This window comes from Petaurus breviceps, unplaced genomic scaffold (genome assembly GCF_028583685.1).
Source record: "Petaurus breviceps papuanus isolate PSGF00001 unplaced genomic scaffold, PetGlider_PUasm1.0 90977, whole genome shotgun sequence".
Classification (NCBI taxonomy): domain Eukaryota; kingdom Metazoa; phylum Chordata; class Mammalia; order Diprotodontia; family Petauridae; genus Petaurus; species Petaurus breviceps.
In genome coordinates, this window is record NW_027187391.1 from 3,544,840 (window position 1) to 3,558,468 (window position 13,629).

Here is a 13,629-nt window from a genome sequence, read left to right on the forward strand (position 1 = left end):
TTTATAACTATCTGTAAACACATATTCATATACACATGTATACATACATGCATGTACATACACATAAAATCCTTACATTGTTAAAGATTTAAAATGTTAGAATGAACATATTAATATTAAACATCTCTACAGCTAATAGTATAGCAAATAAATTTGTGGAAAAAATACAAAATCAGTAATAGTGGGTGATTTCAACATTTAACTCTGTGGAATATGATAAAGAACTTATAGATTCTTAACTAATGCTGAAGAAACTGGATTTTAAAGGGGAATAGAAATAATAGTGTTAAAAAAGTCAACATACATATTATTTTCTAATATGCATGTTTATGTCATCAAAACTGATTACAAATAAGCTACAGAAAAATTCAGCAAGGCAGAAATATTATGTACATATTATGTTTATGGATCATAACACAATAACAGTAGCTACAAACAAGGCAAATATGATCAAAAAATGCAGGTCTCTATGGAGACTAAAATGACTTGTTAAATAATTCCTGAGTTAAAGAACAAATTACAGAAAGAAAAGCAAATCATGTTAAAGATAACAATATAAATACAACACATCAAAATTTATGGAACATAACCAAAGCAGTACTGAGGCAAATTTATATTCCTGAATGCATATATTGATAATAGATAAAATAAAAATTTGAGATGGCAGTTAATGAAATTAGAAAATGAGGATATTAATTCACAAAGAGCAAGCACAAAGGAGAAAACTATTAAAATAGAAGGAGAAATCAATGATAGGTGGAATAAAGACCAATTGAATAGATAAATAAAACAAAGAGATTTCTTTAAAAGATCAATAAAATAGATAAATTAGTATATTTAATCAATAGGAGGAATGAGGGAAAAAATCAAATTTTTAAGTTCACAATGAAAAAGAGAGATTACAATGAATGATGACATAGTAATAATAATGCATAGTATATGAGGAATCATGAATACACTTAATGAGCAATTAAAAACAAAAGTGAAAACACTAAGATGACACAAATTGTTGAAATAAAACAAGTAACCAAATAAGTAATTTAATACAAGTTTAAAAAACTTTACTATAAAGCCATAAAAAAGTACAGAAGAGGAAACCTTCAAAGATGGGGAAATATTCTGTTCTAATAAAATTAGAACTCAATTCTGTTCAGAATGAAAACAGAAAGCACTTATTACATTAATATGACAAATATCACAGAATTGTGATTTCAAGGAATGTAACTGAAATTCTAGCTGCTCTGCAAAACTGGAAAGTAGCCAGGTGAGATAAAATCCATAATTATTGCCTCAAGCACTTCATGGTAGCATATGGATTACTAGCAAAGCACTTACCAACTTCCTCAAAAATACAAATATTACCTCATCTTTCTTATTAGAAGACACTATATATCTAATACCAAAAGATGAGTACACCAGGGAACCCTCTAAATGCAGTCCAATTATAGCGTATCTACTTTATAAAAAGTATTCATAGTTTGTATCACAAAAATGGAAACAAACCATTAGAAGAAAATAACATATTGGTTGAGCAGACCAAAGGGGTACATAAAAAATCCCAGGAGTATAGGGACAAATTCATTATTAGTTGGATATTTTTTAAATAAGCACATTTACATTTTTTGTAATTATTATAATAAAGTAGCTCTATAAGCTTATGTGTGTGCTACTTATTCATGCACTACAATATGCTCAAGTATTTTGGTGAGGAAACTACAAAATTTGAATTTACATAGAAAACATTTATTTAAGATGCCACCAGCACAATAATATCAAGGGAAAAATTGATCTAATATCTGACATTTTTCCAAATATAGAAACCTAATGAAAAAAATCAAAAGTATGTAGGAATGAGATGAAGTATAACTTATGTCTACCATCCTGTTTGCTTGTACAATTAGTACAGAGAAGAAGAATTTACATCAAAAGTCCTCTATGTGATGAACAAAGGTAGTAACTTCATCCACCTCTGCAATGATCTGCAGAATATTAAACACAATAGAATAATCAAAATGTCCTGTCTCAGGATTATTTGTCTGGATTCCACTGGAAAAAAAAATAGTAAAACAAAAACCCAAGATGAGAATGAGATAACTACTACAGCTCTCATTGTCTATTAAACATAGCTGTGTTCCAACAAAGCTGAGATTAAAAAGGGAATGGATATGTATAAAAATATAAAATGCACACATTGAAGGAATAAATGCAAAGAGGGTAAATGAAAAGATATAATCTAGGTAAACAGTACATTTAAAGGCTGGCACATGCAAAGACACTAGAATCAAGCAGGTGTTACAAACCATTTAAAGGAATAATGCTTACTTTATTGCATAAACTATTTTCTATGTAGAGAATTGAGTCAAATATAATTCTGATCCAGCAAATTTGAAAGAGAAAATATAACAAAGTAAAACTAATGATTTTAATTAGCAATAGCATACACCTATTCTGTAAATTACCCTCAAAAAGAATAAGGGAGTATATAAATTTTTCATTCATTATAGTCAAATAGTTTTAAAGTTGGAGTGCAAAGATGGTTTGATAGTAGAAAAAAATTTTAAAATTCAATTAAAAAATTAAAATCAGTATGTTATACATTACCTTGGTCATCTGTAAAATATAATCTTCATTCATGCTAACTGCACATATAAAAAAGTGGAGAAAGAAAAAATATTTCCTTAAATTGATCATATTCAATCAGTTAACCATTAAATATATGTGTATTAATATATGATATACATTACATGTTAAGAACAACTTTTTATGGTTTAATTTATCTGGCTTATGTCACCTCTAATCTCTTCTCCAGTGTAATGATGAGAGTGGACAGCCCTTGTTTTTTAGTGAACTTTAATGTTTGTTATTGTTGGTTGTTGTTGAGTATTTTCAGTCCTGTTCAGCTCTTTATCAGTCCATTTTGGGCTTTATTTGCAAAAATTCTGGAGTAATTTGTCATTTTCTTCTCTTTTTGTATATTTGTTTTCCAATGTTTTTTATACATTACATATAATGCTAGATCTTTTTTTTTAATACACACACATAGAGATATATGTACATAAACACATATACATAGAGGATGGAAATATTTCCTTAAATGATAAAATATTATCACGAATATTTACAAATACATATAATTATATGCATTATTACACTGAAGGAGAGATAGGAGGTGACATATGCCAGGAAAAATCAAATCACTAAACTTGCTTCCACTATTACCACCCCTCAGATTTCAAAAGAGATAGCTTAGTATTCTAAACCCAAATACTTTGAGAATAGTAGTGTCCCTCCCCCAGACAATAATTGCTTCCCACCCTGATGCCACAGCCATTATTGAAGGCAACAATCTCTGTGGAACAGTAACCCACATTCTCTGTATCCTCCAAAAGAAAAAAATCACCACCATCACCAACCCCTGAACAACTGCTACTCCATTTGACAAGTAATCCCAAGAAGCCCAGTATGGCAGCATCTCCAATCTACTAAGACTCAGATTACAAAACTACCCTGAGGACCATGGGGTATTTCTGATAGACTTACAGTTCCAATTTTTATTTGTTACCTCCTCCATTAATATGTAGGCTTCCCACAAAAAGAGCTGCCCTAATTTTCTTCATTTATTTATATTTTTATTTGGAAATTTCAAGCACTTTAGTACAATGCTTTCTTCATTAATGCTATAATAAATGTTTTTTTTAATTCATTCATTTATATAGATTCAGAAATGCTATATATCACATTTGTATTTCTATTTTTGTAATTCTTTCCCTTATTTTTTCTGCCTCCTATTTTTCTGACTTCAAGTCTCAGCTAAAATCCTACCTTATGCAAGAAATATTTTCTGGTCTCACTTATTGATAATGCCTTCTTTTTCAGAATATGTCCTTATTACATACATATCACACACACATACATACACACAAATAAATACACAAAGAAATCTTGTTTTTACACAGGATTTGTTTTGGCTTTTGTTTTGTTTTCTGCATAGAAACTCTTTTTTGGAACTCTTTTTTGCCTTTCTTTGAATCCCCATCATTTAACACAGAGGAGAATAGAGTAGGTGGTTAATAAATGTTTATTGACTTAAGTACAGCAAAAATGCATATAAATAGGGAAAAAATTTTGAAAAATATGAGTTTTAAAATACTGAAAACAAAATGAGGGCATAGTTAGCAAACCCAAGAAATTAAGCAAAAGTAATTTATCAAGATAATAAATGGTTTTAACAAAGTAGTGATATAAAATAAATATCCACAAAATCATTACCATTTTTCTCTATCATTAAAGGGAACTGGGAAAATATAATAGATAAATAAAATTATCAGCAATGACTAAATGTTTTTAAATGGCTATGAATTATTCCTTCCCAAAGGCATAATAACTATCCAAATAGGAACAAACAACTTTCTGACATGTAACAAGTATTTAGTTCATGAGCAAGAACCTCTGTCACTTTTCTTCATGAAAGAGAATGCTCGGGGAGCCTATTTGAATGAGACTCGTGATCTTTGATGATCTGTAATGGACGTGTTTCAGTAAGACCTTGAAGTATATGTAGTAATTTTATAACTAGTTACAGGGTTATAAGCAAGGTGAATTGCAATCTCTTGATTCCTTGCTTATATAGAACTGAAGATATCTTTAAAAGTCCTAGATGACAAGACCTTCAGATTTTTTCTTCAGCTATTCTTTTTTACTCCATTGTTGATGACATATGGTGAGAGACAAAGGAGAAGAATTGAGCTCTTTGTCTTCTGAGGTCAATAGGTCACTCTGCAAAAGTTCACCTTGGTTCTTTTACCTCATTTTTTATTCATTTTCATCTTAGGCAAAGAAGATTCATTTGGAGGTTCCCAATTTGTATAAACAAAAATGTCAGTGACCATCAATGAGTAATTGGGTCAGGGTCCATCCCAGGTATTGCAGTAAGTCAAGCATCGGTAAATTAAGCAAGTGACCTTTTGGACCTAGTCTAAAAGTATCTGAAGCAAGAATTCATATTCAAGTCATATTTTTGGTAGTTTGATTTTATGGCACTGAATAAGTAAATTAGTTTAAGTGGGATTGTCATTTTTTAAATTTTGTTGGCTAGGCCTACTCATCAGCAATTGATATTTTTCCATTTGTTTAGATCTGATTTATTTATGTGAAAAGTGGTTTGTAATTGCATTCATGTAGTTCCCTGGTTTATCTTTTTAGGTGGACTCCTAAGTATTTTATATTGTTTACAGTTATTTTAAATAGAATTTTTTCTCTCGTGCTGCTGGTCTTTGTTGGTAATATAAAGTAACACTGATGACCTATGTGGGTTTATCTTATATACTGCAACTTTGCTAAAGTTCTTAATTATTTAAAGTGATTTTTTAGTTGATGTTCTAGGGTTTTCTAAGTATATCATTCTATCATCTTCAAAGAGTGAAAATTTTGTTTCCTCATAGATTATTCTAATTCCTTCAATTGCTTTTTCTTCTCTTATTGATAGAACTAAGATTTCCAGTAGTGTATTGAATAATAATGGTGATAACGGACATTTTTGCTTCCCCTCTGACCTTATTGGGAAGGCTTCCAGCTCATTCTCTTGACATATAATGCTTCCTAATGGTTTTAGATATTACTTATCATTTTAAGGAACATTCTTTTTATTCTTATGTTTCTAGTGTTTTAATAGGAATGAGTAATGCATTATGTCAACAGATTTTTCAGGATCTATTGAAAAAAAAATTCTGTTGATTTTGTCTTTGACATGGTCTATTATGTTGATAGATTTCCTAATATTGAACTAACCCTGCATTCCTAGAATAAATCCCACCACGTCATAGCATATAATAGTTGTTATATATTTCTGTAATCACCTTGCTAGTATGTGTTCAAAATTTTTGCATTAATATTCATTAGGAAAAGTAGATGATAATTGACTTTTTTTCTGTTTTACCTCTTCCTGCTTTAGGTATTTGTACAATATTTTTGTCATAAAAGGAATTTGGTATGACTCCATCTTCATCTATTTTTCCAAATTGTTTATATGGTATTGGAATTGATTGTTCTACAAAAATTTGATATGTGGTGAACTAATAGCTCTGTCAGCTGAGAAAACCCCAGCAATTGGGACAAATCTCACCTCTCTGGTAGCAGAGTTCTAGTGTGGAAAAACGTTAAAAGTCAAGTAATTGAGTGGCAACATGAGAAAGCAAAGGAAGCAAAGCAAGCTAAACAATCCAACTTTACACTCCTATTTTGGGGGAAAATGATCAAATCATGGAACAGGAGGAAGACATTGAAGTCAGAACTCCTACAACAAAAGTGTCTAAGAAAAAAATGAGCTGGTTACAGGCAACAGAGGAACTTGAGAAGGATTTTGAAAACCAAATAAGAGAAGTGGAGGAAAAACTGGGAAGAGAAATGAGAATGATACAAGAAAATTATGAAATGAGAGTCAACCACCTGACTGAAAAAAATAACACCTTAAAAAATAGATTAACTCAAATGACAAAAGAGGTCCAAAAAGCCAATGAGGAGAACAATGCTTTAAAAATCTAAATTTGCCAGATGGATAAAGAATCTCAAAAACTTATTGCAGAGAATGATTCCTTCAGACTTATATTAGAGCAAACAGAAGCTGGGGACATTATCGGAAATGAAGACACTATGAAACAGGTTTTCTTAAAAATGAAAAACAAATAGAAGGCAATGTGAAATATCTCATTGAAAAACCACTGACCTGGAAAATAGATGCAGGAGAGATTATTTTAAAATTATTGGACTATGTGAAAGTCGTGATCTAAAACACAACCTAGAAATCATCCATCAAGAAATTCTCAAGCAAAATTGCTGTGATGTTTTAGAACCAGAGGGCAAAATAGAGGTTGAAAGAATCCACCAATCACCTCCTGAAAACAATCCCCAAAAGAAAACTCCTAGGAATATTATAGCCAGGTTCCAAATTTCTCAGATCAAGGAGAAAATATTACAACCAACCAGGAAGAAACAATTTGAATATTGTGGAAACACAATCAGGATAACACAGGATCTGGGAGCTTCTACACTGAGCAAATGTAATGCCTTGGAATATGATATTCCAGGGGTCAAAAAAGCTGGAATTAAAAACAAGAATCACCAACCCAGCAAAACTGAATATCAGTTCCAGGGGAAAATATAGTCATTCAGTGGAATAGATGACTTTCAAGAATTCATGATGAAAAAACAGAGTTGAATAGAAAAAATTGACATTCAGATACAAGAAGCAAGAGGAGCATGAGAAGGTAAAGAGGGAAAAGAAATCATAAGGAACTTATCAAAGTTGAAATATTTACATTCCTACATGGAAAAACAATAATTGTAACTTATGAAACTTTTCTCAGTATGAGAATAGATGAATGGAATAGAAATATGTGTGTGTGTATGTGTGTGTGTACATACATATATATGTATATATATATATATGTCTATACAGGAGGTTAAATGGTCATATGAATACATATGTGAGTGTTTGTATATATGTGTTCAGGTATACATAGATAGAGGGGACAGGACCAGTTGAATAGGAAGGGGTGATAATTAAAAGGTGAAATGAAAAGATGAGAGAGGAATATAATGAGAGGAGATGGGGAGAGAGAGAATGGGGTAAATTATCTCATATAGAATAGACAAGGGAAAACCGTTACAATGGAGGGGAAGAACAAGAAGGCAAAAGGGAATGAGTCAACCTTATTCTCATTGAATTAGTCTTAGTGAGGGAATTACATACACACTAAATAGGGTATCTAACCCTACAGGAGAGTAGGGGGGAAGAGAATGAGAGGGTGAATGATGGAAGGGAGGGTAGGCTGGGGGGTAGAGAGAAGATGGAAGCACCCACTTTTGAAAGGACAGGATCAAAGTAGAGAATAGAACACGTGTGGGGTGGGATAGGATGGAGGGAAATATAGTCAGTCTTTCATTATATATCCACTATGGAAATTTTTGCAAAGCTACACATGTGCAACCTATATTGAAATGCTTATCTTCCCAGTAAGTGTGGGTGATGAGGAAGGAAGGGAAAGAATCTGGAATTCAAAATTTTAAAATCAAATTTTTAATATATGTATATAAATATATATATAATTATTATTATTATTATTATTATTTTACTTTTAACTGGGATATAAAATATACAGGTACTTGGGCATAGAGATCCCCCATGCCTTATTATGAATTTGGAGGGGTTATGGGGGAAGATATGGGAGAGAGCAGCTAGGGGAAGGGGATATTCAGTGGGATCGCTGTTTTCAGGTGGTGGTTAGGGAAAAAACTGGGAGAAAATTTGTAATTCAAAATCTTGTGGCAATGAATGATGCAAACTAAAAGTAAATATAAAATTTAATTAAAAAAATAAAATAAACCAAAGGAAAAAAGATTTGGAAAATAAATAAATAAAAATAAGTTTTATAGAATTCACTGAGGAATGCATCCAGCTCTGGGGACTTTTTCCTAAGGAATTAATTAATGGGTCATTCAATTAATTGTTTCTAAGCTGGGGTCATTTATACATTCTATTTCCTGATCTCTTAATCTAGGTAATTTATATTTTCACAAATATTCGTTGATTTCTCCCATATTGTTAGATGTGTTGCAATTTATTAGACAATGCTTTTTCATTTCTGATGCTGGATATTTGATTTTCTCTTTTTTGCTAATCAAATTAAACAATGACCTATTTATCTTATTGTTTTGTTTTGTTTTTCTCATAATACCAACTCTTAGATTTATTAAATAGCACAATAGATTTTTTTTCTAATTTTCAATTTAAATAATTTCATCTCATTTTCAGGATTTCCAATTTGGTGTTCAATTAAGGAATTTTAATTTGTTATTTTTCTAGGTCTTTTTTTAGTTGTATGCCCATTAGATTGATTGTTCTTTTTTCTGCATTGTTGGTGTAAGGATTTAGAGAAATACAATTTCCCCTAAATACTGCTTTGCCTGCATCCCATACATTATAGGATGTTGTCTCATTGTCATTGTCTTTATCAAAATTATTGATTGTTTCTTTAATTTGTTCTTTGACCTAATTCTTTAGCATTAGATTAATTAATTTCTCATTAATTTTAATCCGTATTTCCACTGCCCTTTGATGAATGAAATTTTTATTGCATTATGATCTGAAAAAAATTCTGCTGTTTTACATTTGATTTTGAGGGTGTCATGCCCTATTAATTGGTTGGCTTTTGTGTAGGGTAATATGTTCTGCTGAGAAAAAATAAATAAATAAATAAATAAATATATATATATATATATATATATATATACATATATATATATATATATATATATATATATATATTCCTTTATGGTCACATTAAATTTTCTCCAAATTAATCTAAATTTTCTAATATTCTATTTACCACCTCACTTTCTTTCTTATTTATTTTTGGTTGGATTTATCAAGTTCTGAGGAGGGACAACTGAGGTCCCCCACTACTATGGTTTTTCTGCCTATATCTTCCTGTAACTTACTTAACTTCTCCTTTAATAATTTGGATGATATACTACTTGATGCATTTATGTTGATTGTTGATTTTGCTTTATTGTGTATGATACCTTATAGCAAGTTGTAGTTTATTTTGTTATCTCATTTAATTACATCCATTTTTGCTTTTCCTTCTTCTGAGATCAGGATTTCTACCCCTGCAATTTTTTTTTCCTTCAGCTGAAATATAAATATAATAGATTTTGTTCCAGACCCTTACCTTTACTCTGTATGTGTCTCTCTTCTTCAATTGGAAATTAAGGGGATGCCCATCAATTGGGGAATGGCTAAACAACTTGTGGTAAATTAATGTAATGGAATACTATTGTGCTATAAGAAACTAGGAGCAGATGGACTTCATATTTACCTGGAGAGGCTTATATGAATTGATGATGAGTGAGAAGAGCAGAATCAGGAAGATTTGTACACAATTACAGACACAATGTATGTGTGATGACCAACTTTGATAGAATGGACTCTCCTCAGCAATACAGCATTATAAGTCAACTCCAAAAGATTCTTGATGGAGAGAGTTGTCTACATTCAGAAAAAGACCTAAAAAGAACAGAGTTTGAATACAGATTGAATCAAACAGCTGTCTGTCTTTTTCCTATTTGTTTGTGTCTCCTCTTTCCCATTGCTCATTCCATCTGATACAATCCTTCTTTATAACCTGACTAATGTCTATTGTGAAAGTATTTGCAGATCCTATACTTGATTGTATGCTGCCATGTGGGGAAAGGAGGGGAGAAAATTTGAAACTCAAGGAATTGTGCAATTGAATCTTGTAAATTAAAAGTAAACAAAGTTATAAAGGCCATTTTTTAAAAGAGGTAATTGGTGGATTCTTTCAACCTCTACTTTGCCCTCTGGTTCTAATACATCAGGGTACTTTTCCTTGAGAATTTCATGATGGATGATTTCTAGGTTCATTTTTTGACCATGGATTTCACGTAGCCAAATCATTTTTAATGATCTCCCCTGGATCTATTTTCCAGGTAAGTGGTTTTCCCAATGAGATATTTCACATTGCCTTCTTTTTTTTTTCATTTTTTGGGATCTTTTTAATAATATCTTGATTTCTAATAAAGTTATTATCTTCCATTTGCTGTAATCTAATTCTGAAGTAATGATTCTCTTCAGTTAGCTTTTGATATTCTTTTTCTATCTGGCAAATGTAGTTTTTTAAAGCTTTTTTTAAATCTTTCCTCATTGGCTTTTGAGGCTCTTTTGTAATTTGAGTTAGTCTATTTTAAGGTATTATTTTCTTCAGTCAGGATATTGACTCTTTTTTCACGATTTTCTTGCATCATTCTCATTTCTCTTCACAATTTTTCCTCTACTTCTCTTATTTGGTTTTTAAAATCCTTGTTAAGTTCCTCTATGGCCTGTAACCAGTTCTTGTTTTCTTGGAAGTTTTTGGTGCAGGAGTTCCGACTTCATTTTCCCCCTCCCATTCCATGTTTTGATCCTGTTTGTCACCAAAAAAAGGAATCCATAGTCAGATTGCTGTGCTTGCTTTGCTTCCTTTGCTTGCTAGTGCTACCACTCAATTACTTGACTTTTGAGCTTTTTGCCAGAGTAGAACTCAGCTTCCAGAGGGGAGAGATTTGTTCCAAATCACTGGGGTTTGTTCAGCTGCCAGAGATACCATTTGGCTACCCTCTCTGAAGCCTCCACCGACTGTGGCACCTGGTCATGCACCCCAGACAACAATCCAGACCCAAGCTGGTTAGAGGAAGACCAATTACTCCTCAGACTGGTCACTTAGTCCCCCTACAACCTGCAGGCTAGATCTGCTTTTCTAGCAAATAATACACAAATAAGAATTAACAATCCTACTTTTTATTACATTCACTAGTTCAGAGGAAAGATCACAACTCTGACCATCAGAAGATATACAAAGAAAATACAAGCAGAGACATTAGCATAAAGACTAACAGACAGGGCTCTGACTGCCTAAAACAGAGCAATATTGCTATACACTTTACATACCCCAATGGATTGAGAGAATCTTTACATCTGAGCAGTCAGGAGCTCTGAGCATATGGCTCCTCAGAATCTTGAGCAGGAAATTACACATCCCTCCTCATAAGCCAATACCCAAACCAAAATACCATCTGAGAGTATATATCTTCTTCTAGGCTGCAAAAGGCACCCCAGCTCTCATGACTCTATGCCTAATCAAATTAGTACAAAAGGTATGGAAGCCTTCCTACAATCAAGCCTCTTCTAAGCAAGTTTCTATTTAAGCCAGTTCCTCCCCCGATGGGCTCTATATAATTCAGGATGTATCATATCTGTGCACAAAGGACTATAAATGAGCAGGGAAGAGCTTCAAATTCCCTTAATATTTCAAATCCCTACACAGGAACTTGATACTCATAACTCTTGAGAATTGTATCTGTATTGCTGCATTTAGAATGAGTAGACATAGTCAGAGGGTGGGGTTATAAGTTGACTTTGATGTGATGATAAAAAAATAATTAGGGGGGAGGGATTGTGCTGTGAGAAGAGGAAAGGAGGAAGGAGAAAAGGGTAAATGATGTCACATAAAGAGGGGCAAAGACCTAAATAAAGTAGATGGAAAGAAGGGAAGGAGGGGAGCATTGTTTGAACCCTACTCTCATTAGATTTGGCTCAAAGGGGCAATAACATATAGACTCAGTTAGATCTAGAAATCTACCTTGCCCTATAGGAAGTAGGAGGAGAAAGAAGGAAGAAAAGAGAATGGTGGCTGGCAAGGATGGCAAAAGAGAGGGAAGAATTAGTGTGGGAAAATGAACACAAAAGAGAGGAAGACTGATAGAAGGGAGGTCAGATTGAGGGAGGCAGTGTATAAAATGAAAACAGTAAGGATGGAAAGGGAGAAAAGAGAGTGAAAAACATAAACAGGGAAAAAAATAAGATGGAGAAGAAGACACAGTTTAGTAATCATTCCTGTGAATATGAAAAGGATAAACTCCCATAAAACAGAAATGGATAGCAAAGTGGATTAAAAATCAGAAGCCTACAATATCTTATTTACTAGAAACAGATTTGAAGCAGAGAGATACACAAAGAGTAAAGGGGAAAGGCTGGAGCAGTGTATATTATGCTTCAGCAGAAGTAAAAAAAAAAAGCAGAGTTATCAATCCCTATCTCAGACAAGGCAAAAGCAAAAATAGATCTGATTAAAAGAGGTAAAGGAGGAAACTGCATCTTGCTAAAATGTACCACAGACAATGAAGTAATATCAATACCAACCATATATTCACCAAGTGGTATCTCATTCAAATTCTTAAAGGAAAAGTTAAGTGAGTTACAGGAAGAAATAAACAGTAAATCTATATTAGTGTGGGACCTCAACCTCCCTCTCTCACAACTACATAAATTTAACCATAAAATAAGCAAGAAAGAAGTTATGGAGGTTAATCAAATTTTAGAAAATTTAGATTTGGTAGACTGCTGGAGAAAATTGAAGGGTTAGGAGAAATTAAAAATCCCCAATTATATACAAAATTAGAAATTCTCAAAATCAAAAGGGAGATTGATAAAACTTATGTTAATAAGGCTATTTAAATAATAAATAAAACTAAGAGCTACTTTTATTTAAAAAAAAACAATTAAAATTGATAAACTTTTGGCTAAACTGACTTCAAAAGAAAAAAAAATTACCAGTATCAAAGTGGGACTCACTATTTGACAAAAAGTGCTGGAAAAATGTGGAAAATAGTATGACAGAACCTAGGCACAGATCAATATCTTAAACTATATGGCAAAATAAGGTCAAAACGAGTTCACAATTTAACATAAAGAGTAATATAAGCAAATCAGGAGAACAAGGAACATTTTACCTGTCACTTCTATGGAGAATGGAAGGAATTATGACCAAAAAAGAGATACAGTACATTATTTAATGGATAATTTTGATTAAACCAAGCTAAACCATTTTTGCACAAATGCAACCAAGATTAGTGGGTAAGCAGAATCCTGGGAAACAATTTTATAATCATTATCTTTGATAAAGGCCTCATTTCTAAAATATATAGATAATAGTCAAATTTATAAAGGAACAAGTCATTCCCCTGTTGATAAATAATCAAAGGAGATGAGCTGGCAGTTTTCAGATGAAGCAATTA

At 32.1% G+C, this 13,629-nt stretch overlaps 1 long non-coding RNA gene across 1 annotated transcript; it reads right to left on the bottom strand.

Annotated features, from left to right (window-relative positions):
- Positions 1-800: 800 nt before the first annotated feature.
- Positions 801-10,051, bottom strand: LOC138153072 (uncharacterized). The gene is made up of 3 exons (XR_011166283.1): positions 9,876-10,051; positions 2,602-2,639; positions 801-2,046 (listed from the first exon to the last, which is right to left on the bottom strand). It is a non-coding gene; the product is annotated as an uncharacterized lncRNA (long non-coding RNA).
- Between the last annotated feature and the right edge of the window lie 3,578 nt (positions 10,052-13,629).